Consider the following 19,111-nt stretch of genomic DNA (forward strand, 5'->3'; position numbering starts at 1 on the left):
CAGGAAAAAGCCCTGTCACCTGAGGCGGAAAATGCCTGGCAGCGAAGGGGTTAACAAACATGTTCATTGTTTTTTCTGAGACTGGAAATGCCCATAATACTAGTCCTGTTAAAGACAACAATGGTTGGCAGGTTGGCATTCCATCTGGGAAAGACAAAGGATCAGTTGTCTATTTGATGGGGGTACAAGGAAAGAGGACAGAAAAGAATGTTGTCTATGCATATTCACAGCATCAATCATTTACCTATATAGACAGGCACTTGGCCCACCTACACAAGTGAGGTATCTATTTTACCGGGAGACCGATATCATTCCGCACAGAAATGTGGGAAAAATACGTTTTTCTTAGCTAAATTTGAGGTTTGCTGAGGATTATGGGTAAGAAAACACTGGGAGATCCATGCAAGTCTCACCTCCCTAGACTCCCTTGGGTTTCTAGTTTTCAGAAATATTTGGGTTTGGTAGGTTTCACTGGATAGACATTGTATCATGAAAATCGCAGTAAATTTTTCCTAATGGGAGTTGTCTTGGAAATGTATGACTGTCAATCATTTATAACATATAAATGAATGTTGTGGTTAGGGAAAATGTGAAGCCAGCATACCTAGCGGTGTGAGGCATCGCACCACTAGAATTCGACATCAAATTGTAGAGTGCCACGAGCCACTTGCATTCAACATCACATTTTATGTGGCAACACAACACTTGACTTGTTTTCATTTAAATAATTCAAACAGATGGATGATTGAACAGCAAACTACTGAATCAATATTTGAATCTTCTGGCTTTTTAAATAAATATCTGAACTAATATCTGCTAAGAATACTTGTCCAAAGACCTCTTCTTTGTAGCACTTTTTCCAAAAGCAAATTTAATATCAGACATATTTGTGTGCTTTAGAGTCTAACCCTGATTTTTTCAGGTACAACGCAGGTAATTGATGAATACAATATGCTTTGCCCGCCTTTCATTGACAACTCAAAATCATGATTTTTTTTTTTCAATTAAACCATTACGATTACGTACAGTATAACCAATGGTTATCAAATTTGACATTACACGTAGGTATTTGAATGTCTAACCCAAAGAGGCAAATGGAAGAGAAGACAATTGTGCAGACAGATAAAAAATAGTTTATTAGTGGCACTTACATCATTATAGCCTGGTTTGTTTCAAATATGTGGGGAATACACATTGCTGGTGAAGCTACACATCGTTATGTAGCCCTTACCGTTGGCACAATGTAATAAACATATTTATTTTCTAAAATGTACTTGAATGTTATTATACCCACTCACTAGAATATGAGACTTACAACGTTTTCTCAATTCTCTTTTATGATCTTAAATCTTTGAAAGTATCTCTGATCTTCATAGTACTTCAGTGTATCCATCTATTGCGATCTACTCTGATTCCTTCATCTAGGCTTACATGTTTCGGAGATATTGAAATTGTAAAATTGTGTATCAATGATAGTATCCAAGCGTACTTTCTTCATTTAAATATTCTGACTAGTCAGCCCGCCCAAAACATTCACTTTTAGACACACAGATCCGGGGTTCATTTGAGCTTAAAATAAAGCCATCATCACACACACATTTGGGATTGCAGCCTTCTATATCGGGTGTGGGAGTACCACAGCTCGCTGGTATGTCAGGGGCACACTGCTCAAAGTGCATGTTCGGCTCACACTTTGTCTGGCATGCCGATATTCGCACACAGACCAGGTTTGTGTCGGAATGGAACACATAATCCTCAGGACAGGCGCATCTGCATGTATCGTTACACTTAAGGGTGGCGTCAGCAATGTTGTCACAATATTTCACACAGGTCACATTGCAAGAGTAGTTGCTGCCAGCTGGACATACAGTATCTGCAAGGAAGAACGGTGCAGTAATTAGTGATACATTTAGAAAATGGATGCTTCTCACAAAATTTCCTTTGCTCTGCAGTCGTGTGTAAAGTTAGACTACTTATGTTCTGTCTATTTTAAAATGTCACAAATTATCTAAAGTCTCTCTGTATAAATTGGCTGAAATAATTCGTCAAGATCAGATTTACATAAGAAAAAATGTAAAATCTACTTTTGCAAAATAACCAATTTGCCAATGTCTTGGCAGAAAATTATGCGAACTGGTGGCCCTGTGCAAAGTCTATAAATGTAGCAAGCACCAGATTATATAGATTGTACAGCCTTAATTCCTAACGTTTTTTAATTGGTCTCCATGTTTTCTATTAGCCATTTATCAATTATTTTACTTCTCTCCTCATAGTTTTGCACATCTTTTCCCCTAAACATCATGGTGGCGTGTTTTCTGCATTACTTGTACCACTTTTACCCTCTTCCATTCAGATATTGCATGTGCATTGTCTCTTTGCTCGCACTTCTTTTTGCCTTCCTACATCTCAAACCCACATTGGGTATTCTTTCACCTGTAGGGTCCTTTTTAATCTTACTTCTTAAACTTAAATGCAGGTATGGTTTACTATTTCTAAAAGTGTTTGTACTCCCAACATTTCTGACTTAGGGACTTATCATGAGTTTAGCTGTTGAAATTACGTGACCGCTAAACTCGTAGGGAAGAGTCAGCCGTCATACCGGCTGCCTCCCCCCAAGTCATATTACGATGTTCCCACCAGCCTGACCAGAGGGAACATTGTATTACAACGTTCCCTTCAGTCAGGCGGGTAGGAACAGTGCCACAGTATTGGTCTCGGCTCCCTTAAGTGAGCTGAGACCAATACTGTACCACCACAGCACCCTCGGAGTGCACACTGCAAAGCAGACAGCACACATTCCAAGGGTGCTGGGCAGGAGGATGGCATGGCCGTTGGCAGTGCAGCCCCTCCACCCCCATGGTCCCCAGCACAGCTTTTACACCAGCCTTTCCATTGTGGTTTAACCGCCATGGAAAGGCTGGCAGAAAGTGGTCTTGTGTTCAGCACAGCAGTGCTGAACTCAGCATTGACATGGCTAAGGACAAGTCAGACTGCTGTCAGCCTATTGGGAACTATGTTGCTGGTGGGGATGGCGGACCGTTGCCAGTCTGACCGTCAGGGTCGTAATGTGGCAGTAGGACCGCCTGGAGTGTGCCGGTCCATCTGCCACCGTGAGGCTGGTGGTCTCAGGACCGCGAGCCTTGTAATTAGACCCTTAATCTTTTTCTTTGACATAGTATGCAACTATTTACCACCTATTTGTTTCCCTTACAAATTTATTTAATGTATTTGTTATTCAGAAAGGAAATGGACACACTAAAAGAAAGGAGATGTCAAAGTCTTGGTTGATTGCTTTCAACAATGAAAGCTTGTATTATCTTTGGTTATTTGACCCTACCAGAGAACCATTCCTCAGAGAAAATGTGTGAAGTGGTGCGTGTGTAACACACCAACTTCACAGTATCTTTATTGAATAAAGAGTATGAAGATGTCACCAACATTAAGTAAAGAGATTAATATACTAAGAAGATCAAATAAAGTAAAATAAAGAAAATCAGACAAAGAGTTGAAAAGTTAACATAAAAAAGTAACATCAGGTAATTTTCAAAAGCAGCAATTCAAAAGTGTTTTATATCATAAGTGGGTTTTAGCGGTTAACTCCTTTATCTGTACATATCAGAAATATTTGTTTTGTGGAAACTATCGGCAGGTCAAACTTGCTGATTTTTATTACAAGTCAAATAATCAGTATATAGCAGACAATGCAGATTCCGTTGCAGTAAGCATTAAAATCCACCGTATTTCCTAAAAACTCATGCTAGGCAATAATTATCACACAATAAAAACCAAGCACCATGGAGTCAGTTTATATAAGGTTCAATCATTATCACATGTGATAGCAGCCAACTTCTACAGAGGGCCTAAGCCCTTAAGGTTCTCATTGGTGCTTCAGGAGCGGACCAAGAGAGCACACTTCTCTTGAACGTAGTCATTCTGAACTACTGGCAACAAGTGGGTGTCTCTTCCTAGCATAAGATTAGTTTAATGAAGTCCTGTGAACAGCCTTCTGGAATTCTGAACATTACCACTAACTCTGAACTTTATTATCCAAAGAGGCAAGTTCCTCTAAAAAGCAGGAAGAGATCTCCTGAAGACTTGTCCTAAATAGCCTTGCATCTCATGCCAGGAAAGTCTTTCTTTACTTTGTAAAATTGTAGCAGAGGGCAAAAATTCATGTTGTGTAAAAAATGGCTATTTCAGAGTCTTCAAACAACAATGAAGGAATTCCCCTTAGCCCAGCAATCAGAGCATTTTCCTTCTCACAAGCTGATTTTAAAAATTATAGTGGAAACTAAACTAGTGTTGGAAAGTGGGTTATTGGTAAGGTAAGTTGAGTACTTACACTTAGCTATAGGCCACAACCCCCACTAGGTCCAGTCAAGATCTCAATAAATTAATCCTTGCTCAACCCTTAGTAGCTTGGCCCAAGAGCAGTTAGGCTTAATTTAGGAGACAAGTGTGTAAAGCATTTGATATCAACAAAACAATGCATCGGTAAAACACAACACAGAGTAAAAATCCAACACCAATTTTTAAAAATAGGACATATTTGTATTTTAAAAATTACACCAAAACAACAAACATCTAATGTAGGGCATCGGAGATATGGATTTTTGAAGATTAAATGTAGAAAACACATATTTTCTAGTGCCTAAAGACTAAAAGCAGCAACTGGTCATCCTTGACTGGGGCAAAGTCAAAAGTTGTGGCCGACCGCTTTAGAGCCCTGCTCAGATACACTGAGCGGGAGGCTTCGGTCAAAGTTTTAGCTTTGCACTTGGAATTTTTTCTGGAGCTTTTCTCCCTCAAAGTCGTACAGTCTTCTCCAGCAGGCTGATTTCGATGGGAATTCATCAGATTGCCTCACTTTAAGAATCCGGTCAAATCCTAGAAGTCCGGAGCTCTGGAGCTTTCAGCAGGACAAACCTGAAATTGAGTCCACTTCTGGAATTGTGGAAGCAAGGCAAAGGCCTTTTCTTGGTGACGTCCAGAGTGCTGCCAGTGTGGTCCATGTGGGTGCAATCTTTCAGATGCAGACCAGGGGTTCAGAAGGGCAGTCCTTCTCCAGCAGAGATCTGAATTGTTGGGCAGCTCTGCTATATTTATTATTGCTCCTGGGTTGGTAGGCAGGGGAGCAGCCCTGATCAGTGGGATACAAGTTTCCAACCTGTGGGGTGACCATTTCCTGTGAAGTGTGGCATAAATCAATCTCAGAATGCAACATTCTTTAAAAATCTAATATGTAGAAAATCTCTCCTGGAAGGTTATATCTGGCTACACTGGTTTGGCCCTAACACACCCCTTTCACCCCCTCTCCTAATCTAATCATTGGGGCTCCTATCTGGCTGGGGAAGCAACAAATGGGGACAGTTCAGTTTCTGTCCCAGGTGGTTTTCCCTCCTTTGAAAAGCAGTTTGACCATTCCTCCCCCCATCAAGCTCTGCCATCTGCTACAGCAGTTCTCTTACCCCCAGATGCTTCCTTTATTTCAGTCCATACCACTTCACACCTCATTAAAGGAGCCTGGCTCAGGATGCCAGGGATTGACCAATCAAGAAAGGGCACTACTGGGCCAATTTTGATAACTTTTAGAAAGAGTTCTAAAACTCTTTCTCTGTACTAGTTAAAAAAAAATCAACCTTTGCAGGTTTGGGATTTATTCTAACTTTTAATTTGATACACACGTGACAGATTTAGCTCTTTTCTAGTGTAACTGAGTCTTTCTTAAGTTTAAATAAAGCTTCACCAATGTTAGCCTATGGAGCTAATGCACTACAATAGGGAAAAACTAATGTGACTGTTTTTCCCTCACCTGGGATTAGAAAACATCTTTCATAAATTTACACTGCACCCAACCCTTTGGGCACCTAGGAAAGACCTTAACGGTGACTAAATATAAGGTAGTTTGAGACTTTGAAAGTACTTTTAATTCCACAGTCGACTTTGGAGGTAATGTTAATGTAAAAACAGCAAGCTAGGCAGGCCTGCTACCATAATGACACCAGAGACCACAGCAGGGTACCTAGGGGTGCTCTATCTACCCTGGGGTCCCTAAACCTAAATGTCCTACCATCTACTAAGAACTTAAAGATAGGTTGTCAGAACCAATTATAATTATGCCTAATTTGCATAAACTATTTTAAACACAGCACTTGCCCTGTGACTGGTTGGTACTGCCGAGGGTGCAATCAGAGGCAGAAAACACCAGTATCAATTAAAAATAGGGGCAAAAGATGAGGGGGTGTCTGCAGTCAGCCCAGTTTTCCTACAAATAGTACAGAGTAAGAGTTGATCTTGAATGAAATCTGTAAAATGTCCCCAACTGGTTCAATTCTACATCACTTCTAGTACAATGTAGTTTGTCAGTACACTTAGTGGTGCCAATAGCCTCACACCGCTGCGTGCAAATTAAAACACAACATGCCTTCTCTTTTGCTCTAGTTTCCCATATAACCAACCAATTCAGCCAATCACACTTAAATTACATTTTAGGACCTGGTGCCAACACCATCTGAAGTCAACCTAAAAAGGATCAAATACTTATTTGTCCAGCATTTTATAGAGCAGAGTTTTACCAGAACAGAGCGGATTTTTACCAGGTAAGAGTTGAGCATGTTTTTGAATTGACTTGCTCAAGGAATGGTTGTTGCTTTACAAATAATTCATTATAACAAAAAAAGATAGCATATTCATGAATGAAGTGAAGTAGGCAACTAGGGGTTTTGATTGGGAGAAGTTTAGAATAATGGCGAATTTAAACTAATGTATTTTTACTTGTTTTTTTCTGGAAAATGCCCTTATAATGTCCCAGGTCTTCCAGTTCTCCCAATAAAGAGTTTCATAAGGGTAAGTACTGCTCCAGATGACAAGCAGAAAGATGCCAATTTTTTTTCATTTCAAGTCAAATGCTACTGTGATCTGTTTTACAACCTGAAGCTATCAAGTAGGAGCCCCCACATGCACGTTCCTAGTATTTTGCTCATTCTCATGGGCATCAATTCACTAAAATGACAGAGATTACAGAAATGAGACCATCCAAACTTTTAGCCAGTGATGACATCAGAGGAAGCGACATCACATAAATCTTTGACACTGATGATGTTAGAAAAATTATTGTCACTTGACCTTTTGCATAACGGCATTAAGGTAGTGACACCAATAATCTAAAAAAAGCAAGAATAGGGAATGCCATGATATCCTCAGAGCCGAGCCATTGGAATCATGCAGCAGGAGAGAAGCAAATTATGCAGTAGGGTTTACAAAATTATGAAGTAAGCAAATATAAATTATGTGGCATAATGTAGCACATTGTGTGACAGTACTACCTCATTATTTTGTAATTTGTACAAATGTTTACACTATGGGCAAAGGTTTTGCCTCATTAGTACCAATCTAACACCCACATACAGCAGTAAGAAATAGACACATGATCAGTCAATCTTTGCTTTGGGCCTTCCATTACACAACATTACGTCAATCTGTTTGAACTAGTACCAGTTTTTTTTAAATCTGCAGATGAAGCGACTGATTGATTAGGTGACAAATTAAACAAATCCATAGTAATATGAAAATGCTGTGGCTGCAAAATCTCCTAATTCCATTGGCCCTGGCTATGAGTGCAGCCATTATGTGCCAGGACTGCTTCTTTGATGCATCAGGTTTGAAGCAGTCATCAACTTGAATGCAACCAGCATGGTATAGCTGTATATATATATATATATTTATATATATATATATACCTTAGTGCGCAAGGTATAGTTACTTGAAATTACTCTAACTATAACTGTTGAATTTCCAAGGTTTTGTGTGTGTAAGTTCAGAACCTAACTATAACGTCCCTGTATCCTTTGGTAATTTCAGCTAATTTCTGTTTTTTAGCATGCACAGATGTGAATGCAAGCCAGGCCTGGCTGCCAACCCTCCTGCATGCACCCAAACTCAAGCATTGTACAATTGCGCAGCATGAGTTTGAATACAGTGGATGCATTTTTTCAAATTTTCTCTGGATTTGCAAATCCTCATGTGGATTTGCAAATCCAATATCTGTGGATCCGCAGAACCGCAAATCGGACAAAAACAATAACTGGGTAATATTTGCGCACAAGGGGCCCCTAAGGGATGCCTCTATGTGTCCTATGAGATCAGGATATGTGTATCCTGATCCCGCATGTGTTTTTTCTCTCTTCTTTTCCTACCCCCAATCTGATGCAACAAACAAATTGGCGGGACAACTTTTCTGTCAGGTTGTGGCCTGCCAAATAGACTCTTCTTGTGGCGCGTGGATCCTGGTGCCTAAATGTCTATATTTTACTACCTTAAATTACTCCAAAACGACTACACCAAAGTTACACCAAATTTTTGGTGAAACGACTTACACCAAATCACAAAAAGCGTGCTCTGTGCAACAGAATCTACCTGAGTGCAAAATTTTGTGTAATTCAATTCAAGGAGCTGCAGAGATATGCTGGTAAACTGGGAAGTGTTGGTAGCCTACTTGGGACTCGGCTTCCTCATACAAAAACATAGAAATTCAGCAGTTATAGTTACAGTTATTTCAAGTAAGTATAACTCGTCCCCTAAGGTAACCATCACTTACGCCCCCACCATGCACAGTTTTCTCATCAATAATATTACTACCAATGTTACAGTGATATTATCAAAGAAGTTATAAATGATGTCATGAGTGCTGCAATAACTGGGGTTATTAGCATTGCCTGGCATGGGCACGAGTTATAGTTACCTTAGGGAACAAGTTATAGTTACTAGAAATAACTCTAACTATAACTGCTGACTTTCTGTGGTTTTGTATGTTTGAAATGTGAGCCTAACTATAATGTCTCTGTAACCTTTTTTTTTTTGTGACTATCTATTTTTTTAATTCTATTTCCCAACTATATTGTTTCTGTAACCTTTGTTTTTATCACAGAATTTCTCAGTTTTTTTAACGTTATGTAAAATGCCCATCGCAATGCACATTGGGGGGGGGCATTGGATGAAGGGCCAGGGCTGGCATTGTGCTGCCCCTACCCAAACTTGCAGTTCCTGCCCCCCTCCTCTTTGCCATACATTGTCCAAGTCCATACCCCTGCTCCCTCAATACAGCCCTGTGTGGCCGTAGTGTTACCACTGCCTTTCCTGCCTGCCCTGAACAGCAAGCTTGCTACCCTATCCACTTCTTCCCTACTCTCTGTTGTTTGTGTCCATGCACCAGCACCCTCCCTCCTGCCCTGCATGGTCAAATGTGCTGCCATTGCCCTCCATTTAGCTTAATGTCCCCGCTCACTACTCCTGCACTCTGTTTCCCAATTCTATGTCCTATCGTTGACCTCCGGCTTGCCTCTGTGGTTAGCATGCTGCCCTACCCTCCTGCCTCCTTCCCTGCTTGCCCATGCTCTCTCCACCATGCTCACCATGTTCCATGGACTTACCACTGCCCCTCCTATCTACTCTGTGTGTTCTGTTGAGCTGCCACTGTCCCTGCCACCTGGTTAGCATGGTCATATGACTGCTGCCTGTCCCTGCCCTTCATGGTCTGTTACCCAAAATCTATCTCTCCTGTCTGTCCAGTATGGTTAGTTTTCTGCCCTTGCTACAGTCCCCTCTGTTCTCTGTTGTCCATGTGCATGACCTTGCCCCTCTCTATTGCTTTCCATGGTCTGTTGTGTTTCATTGCCACCCCACTTGCCTTGTGTGTTGTACTGTGCTGCTGCCATCCCTGATGCCTGCCCATGAAGTTGGGTCTGTTACCCATCTCCCTCCTGCCCTCTGTTACCTTAGTCCATGTCCCTACACCATTTCTCCTGCTTTCATTCACCCAATGTACCATACTCATCAACATTTTGAACTTAGTAGGAAAGAAACGTTGAAAAAGAGGGCATTTTTAGGCAGGAGACAGATAAAATAAAGCCCTTTTGGGCTTAAAAACATCAGGAGTCTCCTGCCTGAATCAGGTCTGTTGACATTCATGGTTGTACTGCCACTGATTCTTCCTTCTCCACTCAATGGTCTGATATATTTCTGCGCCACTTTTCTTGCACCCCCTCTACAACACCATGTGTGTGCTGTATCTACAATACGCCGCACAATTGCGCACTTTAGGAAAATAGCATCTAAATTTATAATGCTATTGTGGCACTTTACAGGATTAGCCCCATAAATGGTGGTGCTAATTCTGCAAAGTAAAGGGAGGCCCATTGAAAGTAATGGGTGAATCATTTTAACGCCTGATCTGATCAGGTGTTAAAAAATAGGTAAAAATGAAGCAGTTAAATGTTGTAAATTTCACTGCACATTTGTCTGGGCCTCCTGATGGGGGGAACACCCCCCTTGGATACATTATGCCTGGTGTAGGGATAATGTGGTGCAAGGGGTTACAAAGTGGTACAAAGCAAGCATTGCGCCACTTTGTAAATATAGCAAAGGAGAATGGCCTCCTTAACATCACATTAGCATAAAAACAAATATGTTAGTGTGGCGCTGAGAGGTGCTAGGGCCTTGTAAATCTGGCCCTAAGTGTTTTGCACACTTCTGTCAATGGGCTATATTTAGGTTACATTTGGGTGATATTTGTGCTTCATTTGGGCTCTTTTTCTCTGGTACCCATCTTGACAGACTCCTTTGCTATGAAGCTTCATAATCTCCTCATTTACTGCACTATATTTAGTAAAGAAAGCTTTAAATTTTCTATTTCGATTCTATCAAGATGGCTTAAGTTGTGCCACACTTCTGTCATAAGTAAGCCTGTCAGTGCTCTAGTTGTTCTTTATAACACTCTGAGAGAATGCAGTAGAACACAAGGGAATCAACTGACATGTCGCACGAGTTGGTAGTACGTTTTACTGAGAATGTCAGATTTCATTTTCACGTGGCTGAGAAAGATAGAGTGAATTTACAGAAAATATGCTCTAATTTTTGCTTCTGAAGCACCTTCCATAACCTCTATGGGAAAATCATGAAAAAACAGTTTTCTGCCAAACATGATTCATGAAATCACAGCAGAAGGCTTTTTCACAGAGTAAAACCATGTTAGCAACAAATTATTTATGTTGTAAGTAAAATCTGTTCTTTTTGTAACCCTCAAAACCCGCTGTTCACTACAAAGCATTCCAGTGGGTTCTATCACGTATATTGGTCTGAAGATCCCTGCCATCACTTTCTGGTTGAAGTGCTGACGACCAATCAGATCTCACCATGAGATCTGTGCTTAGGGTCTGCCCAGATATCCAAATTTGGATTGCCTTTAATATCTCAATAAATACTGAACAGATTTACACCAACTAAGAACAACAGTGATCTGTGGACCAAAAGCTACCTTTCTGCCAAATGTAGGTTAAATCCTTCTAGCAGTTTAGGCTGCAGGCATGTCTAAATAGTCTATGGGAATGAACACTGGAGACGCATTTTTTACTCCCCCCTTTTCTCAGCTCCCGCTCGATGGAGCCCCCATTTCTTTCCATGAACAGCAAGACTCTACAAAGCACTTTTTTTGTGCATAATTTCGTGAAGATTCATCAAGCGGTACCAAAGATATAACCAAGTCAAAAATTGTTTTTTCTATGGAAGCTTGGTCCTAACTATTACTACCTACTGGTGACCAGCAATAGGAAACACATATATATATATATATATATATATATATATATATATATATATATATATTCAAAAAACAAGATTCTCTTTCTGTTTTAGCAAGAGAAAACCGCACTCTGTCGTTGTGCCAAAAATACCTTAACTTTTAATACATTAGTGAGATCATAAACATGAAGAGGGGAGAATTTTCACCTTTGCAAGGAGATTTCAATATGCAAAGTTGAAGGAACAAATAGATGTATCCCAATTTGAAAAATCGGATAAATCAAGTAATGAATCAAGGTCAACTGATAATGAATCCAGTGACGGAGAATCAACCTCAATAAATACACAGGGAGTAAAATTAACTTTGTTAAACGAGATGCGCCTCGCCTTCCAACAACAATCCAAAGATCAGCAAGTCAAAACAAGAGGGAGAGGAAGAGGACGAGGCGCAAAAGGAATAAACCCACACGAAGGGGACAAAGAGGGAAGACAAAGAAAAACCAGGGCTCTAACAGCGGCAACTTTCAAGAGCTAAATATTATTAATCTTTCCACCAGAGAAATGTCCCAATCGGAGGAATCTGTCCTAAAAAAGGGGCTACAATTCTGTCCCTCTACAGATTTGGATTTAGTACAAACACGCATAGACTTTTATAAGTATATACGCAAAATCAAACTTGCCAAAACCTTTGCGGAAACTAAAATGAAAGAGAAAAATGATCCACCAACACAGGAGTATGACCTTACTGTGGGAGATAAAGAGACGTTGATGACTCTGGTGAATTTAGATCTGGGAAACAAACCATTGGAAGTTACTGAAATAGTTAAACCCCTTGGGGCGGGCCTGACAGATAAAAGACCACCTTCCAAGTTTTACCTAGCACTACCAGCAGGGAATAAAATAGATTTATTTGCGGAGATGGTCATTCATGATCTTTATAAAAAGAATTGGAATAAGAAAGAGGAGAACTTAACCATACCAGAGAAACAGGCGTTGCACAGACTTCAGATGGAAACAATGGTTGAAATCAAACCTGCGGACAAAGGTGGAAACATTGTAATACAAAATAAACAGGATTATGTGAAAGAAGCGATGCGGCAATTGTCGGATAAAACCTGTTATGCACTTGCTACTGGGAACCCAGTAATAAAACTGAAGGAGGAGATAAATTTGTGTATCTTAAGGTGGGAAGATCAAGGCCTCATTGATCAAGTAGAGGCAAAATATTTGTTAGTGGAACATCCTGTAACTCCAACAATATACTTCCTCCCTAAAATTCATAAAAATTTGCAACATCCACCAGGTAGACCTATAATATCAGCCAAAGCATCTCTATTAGAACCTATGTCAGAATACATAGATTTCTTTCTAGCACCCTTGGCAAGAAATTTGAACTCCTATTTACGTGATACAGGAGACTTACTGTTACAATTGGAAGGGATACCTTGGCAGGACACCTATAAATTAGTAACAATGGATGTAGTTTCGCTGTACACGAACATTGAACATCAAATAGGAATCCAGGCATGCAAATTCTTTCTCAACCAAAGGAATATACGTTTTTATCAACACAATGAGATGCTTCTGGAAATGATTAACATTTGTCTTACAAATAATTATTTTTTGTTTAACCAACAACTGTATCTGCAAATTAAGGGCACGGCAATGGGTTTTTCTTTTTCTCCCAATTTTGCGAATCTGACGATGGGATGGTTTGAACAACGAATAGCTTGGGCAGAAGAAAACGAGATTTACCAACAAAAAGTAGTGACTTGGTTGAGGTTTATTGATGACCTTTTTCTTATCTGGGATGGTACTGAGTCAGAATTTGATGAATACTTTAAGATCTTGAACTCTAATGTAGCCAAACTTAATTTCACCTACGACATCAGTGCAACACGTGTGACATTTCTAAATACAGAAATTTATGTTAAAGAGGGGACAATTCAGACTTCATTGCACAGGAAAATAACAGCTACGAACTCCATATTACATGCTAACAGTTTTCACCCACCACAAACAAAGTGGAACATTCCCTATGGTGAATTTCTACGAATAAAGAAAATCTGCTCAGAGCCGGAAGAGTGTGAGAAGCACTTGAAATTAGCGGAGGAGAGATTCCTGGCAAGACAATATCCGAAAAAGTGTTTAGCTCTGGCACAGAAACGTGTGAAACAATCATCAAGAGAACAACTAATTCATGGAGGAAACCAAGCCATTAAACATGCCAAACAACAACAGCTGAGGTTCATAACAACATACTCACAGAGTGCTACACAAGTTCGTAAAATCTTGGAAAACCATTGGGCAATTTTACAAATGGACCCAATAGTGGGGGAAATCATGGGACAATACCCATTAATGACTTTCAGAAGAACAGCAAACTTAAGGGATAAATTAACGCACAGCCATTTCCAAACTACAAAAGCAAACTGGTTACAGAAAACTGGCTTTTGGAAGTGCAGCAGCTGTAAGGCATGTAAAATTGGGGTGAATAAGAAAGAGTACTCAACAAATACTGGCATGGAGAGAGTGATACGTAAGCACTTGAACTGTAAAAGTCGATTCACAGTATATGTGATTGAATGTCCTTGTGGGTTGAAATATGTTGGCAGTACCATATGTGAGACTAAAAAGCGAATTTTAGAACATATTCGAGCAACTATCAATATAGATAGAAGCTATGCAACAGCGAGACATATGGAACAGAAACATGATAGCAAGTGGGAACTCATGACATTCTATGTAATTGATCAGGTACTAAAATCAGAACGCGGTGGTGACAGAGAAAAGAAATTGCGTCAACTAGAATCCAGACATATACTTGATATCCGATCTCTCACCCCGCTAGGTTTAAACCAGGATGAGGAGTTATTTGTACACCTATAAGAGTTGTCATAGCTCATAAGATGTTGCCATTCATTTATTTTATGTCATTTCCACCAATTGATAAGATGCTTTCTTTCCCGTTGTCATTTGTCAGATAGACATACAATTTTGGTGCTATCAATATAAATTGACTGAAGGAATAATACCCAAACATTAATTTTCTTCCATCAGAGGTGCAGGATTTAGCGAGGGCCTTGTTTAAAAGAAACTTTGGGGATTGTGCTATTGTAGGTAACATGCAATACATGAATATGAATCCAATGTGAATATAAATTAAAAACTAATGAGGGCCCCTATATTTTGTTAATACACCTCAGAAATTGTTTTGAAGTCTCCATTAGTCGCTGAAACAAGATTTTATGACATATATTTAAAAATAATTTGATTTAATGAAATGCTATAAACTACATATACCAGAATGCAATGTGGAACTCAGTGAAAAACACCTTGGATTGTAGTCAAAACACTGTTACAATTTGGTAAATATGTATATAGAAAAACGTTTAATTTTTCTTTGTTAAAGTATATATATTTAGTGATGTTATGGAGTAACTCTTGATAAGTGGTGTAACTTGAGTATTTTTTCTGTTACTTTGGAGTACTTTATTTTAAGCGCCGAAATTAGCACACAGGAAACACCTGTGAACAAGGTCTGGTGAGACCGAAACGTGTCAGGGGATTCCTGTTTGTTTGTTTGTTTATGATCTCACTAATGTATTAAAAGTTAAGGTATTTTTGGCACAACGACAGAGTGCGGTTTTCTCTTGCTAAAACAGAAAGAGAATCTTGTTTTTTGAAAATATGGTTGTCCTGCCTCAAACCAGCACCACCGGAGAATTAAGTGCGCCGTAACACGCAGATCAGGACATCTTTTCTTTCATATATATATATATATATATATATATATATATATATATATATATATATATACATATATATGTGTGTGTGTGTACTCAAAGGGTTTATACTTGTTAAATACTTATGTTTATGTGGTAAACGTTGTTGTTGCAAAGGCAGAATCATTGTAGTAAATTGTGTTGTCAAAAATGGTAAGCCTAATTATTGTAAAGGCTTTTTTTATTATAATACTTGTGTTATAAAGCCATTCTTTGTAACAGCATTTGGGATTCTGTCAAACATCCAAGACAGAGGGGACAACAAGGTGTAGGATTCACATTTCATTCATACCTGTAGGGATTTTTAAGAATGCTTGGTCTGGGGAAGCATAGACTCAGGATTCAGAAAATAACACAATGGTTGGGGTTGACCTTAATAACAATTTATTTCTACCCAAACAAACCCTTTTTGGCAAAATTAGGACAATCAAAGACTGGAAAAAGATATAACTTTCTAACCTGTACCATGCTGTTTGTATGCAGCTCTTTGATGGCAGTTCACAGCTCACTGTGCTAGATTATGATTTTAATTTATGAACTCCACAGAAACAAAAGGATCTCTATAACAAAAGCAGTATGCCACTGAGATATGCACATAAAATACTGTTCGGTAACCTGCATAGTACACACTCTTTGCAGCAGGCAAAACAACCCTGTGCACTACCTTAGGAGAGTCAAAGCTGCCTTTAGACAAAACTCTGATCTCTCTTCAGCAGGTAAATTAATTATCAGAATTATCTTGGCACTTTTATTGTTGCCTGAAACAGTTGGATATACAATCAATCAATCAGCATTTGTATAGAGCAACCCTTTCATTCCTAGGGGTACCCGGCCACTGAGGGTGCCATGTTTCCATCAAAAAGCCAGGTCTTAAGCTTCAAAGCCAAGTCTTAAGCTTCATTCTGAAATCTGCCAGGGAGGATGCTGTTCCGAGGTGGAGGGGCGGGTTGCTCCAGGACTTGGCGGCGATCTAGCAGAAGGAGCAGCACAGGGGTGTTTGTGAGGCGATTGCAGATATCAGACGGTTCAGTCGATGGTTTATGTGGGATAGTCCCTGCTTGTGTAGAGCCTTACATGCGTGCATGGGGATTTTCAACTGACATCTGTTCTGGATGGAGAACCAGTGGAGGTTCCTGAGTTAAAGGGGGTTTTGTGGGTCCGTTTGGGGAGGTCCAGAATAAATCTGGCTGCAGTGTTCCATATGGTCTAGAGTATTTTAATGTGCTGGGTGGAAATTCCAGCGGAGAGGGTGTTGCCGTAGTCGATGAGGCTGGTGATGAGGGTCTGCTTGACGTTCTTTCTGATGTTGATTGGGATCCATCTGAAGGTTTTGGGGAGGATGCAAAGGATGTGGAAGCAGGAGGAGGTGAATGAGTTGACATTTTGTTTCATGGCCAGTTGGCTGTCGAGGATGATGCCCAGGTTGTGTTCAAGGTGAGGCTGAGGGATGGTCCTTGGGGTACGCCGCTTATGATGTTCCTGGGTGAGGAGGTGAAAGGGGGCTGTTAGATGCTCTGCGTGCGTCCTATGAAAAAAAATGCGATGCACCCGAGGGTTTTTTTTCTGTATGTTGATGTTGTAGAGTATGTTGATTGGGGTGTGGTGGGAGACAGTGTCCAACACAGCAGAGAGTTCCAGGAGATCAGGGCCACTGTTTCTCTGCGGTCGAGGAGTGTTCTGATGTTGTCTGTGGTCAAAATCAGCACAGTTGTGGTTTGCCCGGAATCCGAATTAAGAGGTGTTGAGTAGGCGGTACTCCATTTAAGTATTGTAATCCAATCAATAATTTTTGCAACCCACTCATACAATCCGAAAGGAGGGCCCTTACCATGAACACTCTTCCATCTGAAATGCAATGAATCACAAAGTTTAACCTGTGAGTAGGAAAGTCTTCTTCAACTTGCAATGACCTTAAATCAATTCCAACTTGCCTTTTGTAATCTAAAACACCAATGATTTTGCAAATTTTAAGCTTTACTACCACATAAAGGCTTTTCGCATCAGGCCTTTTACACCCTTCAAGTATATAAGAAAGTAAAGGGAAACCTACAGAATTGGTAAGTGTGTAGAGGAAGGAAAATAAAGAAGTTAGTAAATGCGTTTACACTTCCGCATACAAACGTATATTTATTTCTAATGCTACTTGAGAAGATGCAATTCACAAAATAATTTCACAGCGAAAACGTTAGTCAGGCATGCAAGGTCAGAAATATGTGGACTTCTAACTTCTTATAAATAACGCGATGGACTAATCTGCCAAACAATAAAGATATAATTGTGAATGAATGAAAAAGTATAGAAAATCACATGCACCAAAATATTTTTCTGCTACCTTTATATTTTTGGGACTCTTACCTATTGCTGTTACATTGGCAGTTGATGGTGCACTTGTTGTTTTCTCGTATGGTATTTGATCTGCGTAAAGCAGAGGCAAAACTGAAAAAGAAACAGGCGTTACTGATCAGGTTCTTTAACTATGTAATGTTTAGCAAAAAAATAAAATTTTGCAAGGGTCTTACATAAAATTGGCAGCAGCAACAGACAGATGTAAGGCTTCATTTTTGCCGTGTTCGTTTCTTGCTTTGTATACACACACCTATAGATTAATTACAATTGGCAGATTATCAAAGTACTTCTGTGGGAATAAAAAATGGGCAATCATTCAGATGGAATGTTCAGATTACAGAAACAAAATTATTTGAGAAGTAATCTAATTTTATAAAGAAGATTTTGGTGGAAGTAGAATTCAGTATAATTGTCAGTGATAAAACGCTGACATCTAGTGGTGGTTTTCAGAGTGGGCGTGCTGCCAGCATTGTTTCATAACTGAAGTTATAGGGATTGCGAATAAGTGTCACAAGAACGTACATCAAATCTATTCAGCAAGAGAGTGGTGAGATCGTAGTATGTGGCTAGTCGTGCATTATGTAGCACACTGTCACAAACCTATTACTAAACATGGTGCATTAGCGCACTGTCAATCACAGACAGCACACTTTCCATGGAAATGGGCACTCAATTTGCAGAGACCCTTAACTGATAAAAACAAACGATCATCATCAAGTAAAGTGTCTAGATTTGTTTTGAGCCCATTCACATTTTTGTTTCTATCATTCCTCAGAATTTTTTTTTAAATAATTAATTTGAGCTTTCCTAAATGCTGATATATCCAGAAATAGTTGTATTTAAATGTTATTGTGTGCCAGAAAGAACTTGAAGTCCTACAGCCTTGCCTTACACACTCCCTATACCCCAGCAAATTTGTCGAATAGTGCACTTTACAAAATCCTCTCAATTTGCCGTCAGAGAACGTAGGTAGAAATCCTCATATTAAAAGAACAAGCAACAATTTGTCAGGGAACAGCCTGTGCAAGAAAGTGCTCTTTTTGTACGGTCACCACACATATTTTGATCTAGATGCTGTTAGTTATGACTCTGAAAGTCCACTGGAGCTTTCTAACCAGGCCCCAGTGCCAGTGCTCCCTCCCTAAATTGGTATATATGAATTTAAATCCCCAATTGGCAAATACTTTAACCCCCCTTATAAATCCCTAGTATCTGGAACTAGCTGTATCCAGAGCCTGGGAGTTAAAGAGTAACCAGGGCCTGAAGCATTGTTTGTGCCACCCTTAGTGGACCAAGTAAACTACTGACAGCAGGCTTGCATATACAGTCTGCAGGAGCTGTGTAAACTGCTTGAACTCAACTGTTACCACAACATGGGTGGTGCAGTCGTAGCACTAACTTTAATA

At 39.7% G+C, this 19,111-nt stretch overlaps 1 long non-coding RNA gene across 1 annotated transcript; it reads right to left on the bottom strand.

Moving 5' to 3' along the window:
* Window positions 1–1,128: 1,128 nt before the first annotated feature.
* LOC138247417 (uncharacterized) lies at window positions 1,129–18,114 on the bottom strand. The gene is made up of 3 exons (XR_011194496.1): window positions 17,879–18,114; window positions 17,715–17,795; window positions 1,129–1,873 (listed from the first exon to the last, which is right to left on the bottom strand). It is a non-coding gene; the product is annotated as an uncharacterized lncRNA (long non-coding RNA).
* Window positions 18,115–19,111: the final 997 nt, after the last annotated feature.

Source organism: Pleurodeles waltl, chromosome 7 (genome assembly GCF_031143425.1).
Source record: "Pleurodeles waltl isolate 20211129_DDA chromosome 7, aPleWal1.hap1.20221129, whole genome shotgun sequence".
Taxonomy (NCBI): domain Eukaryota; kingdom Metazoa; phylum Chordata; class Amphibia; order Caudata; family Salamandridae; genus Pleurodeles; species Pleurodeles waltl.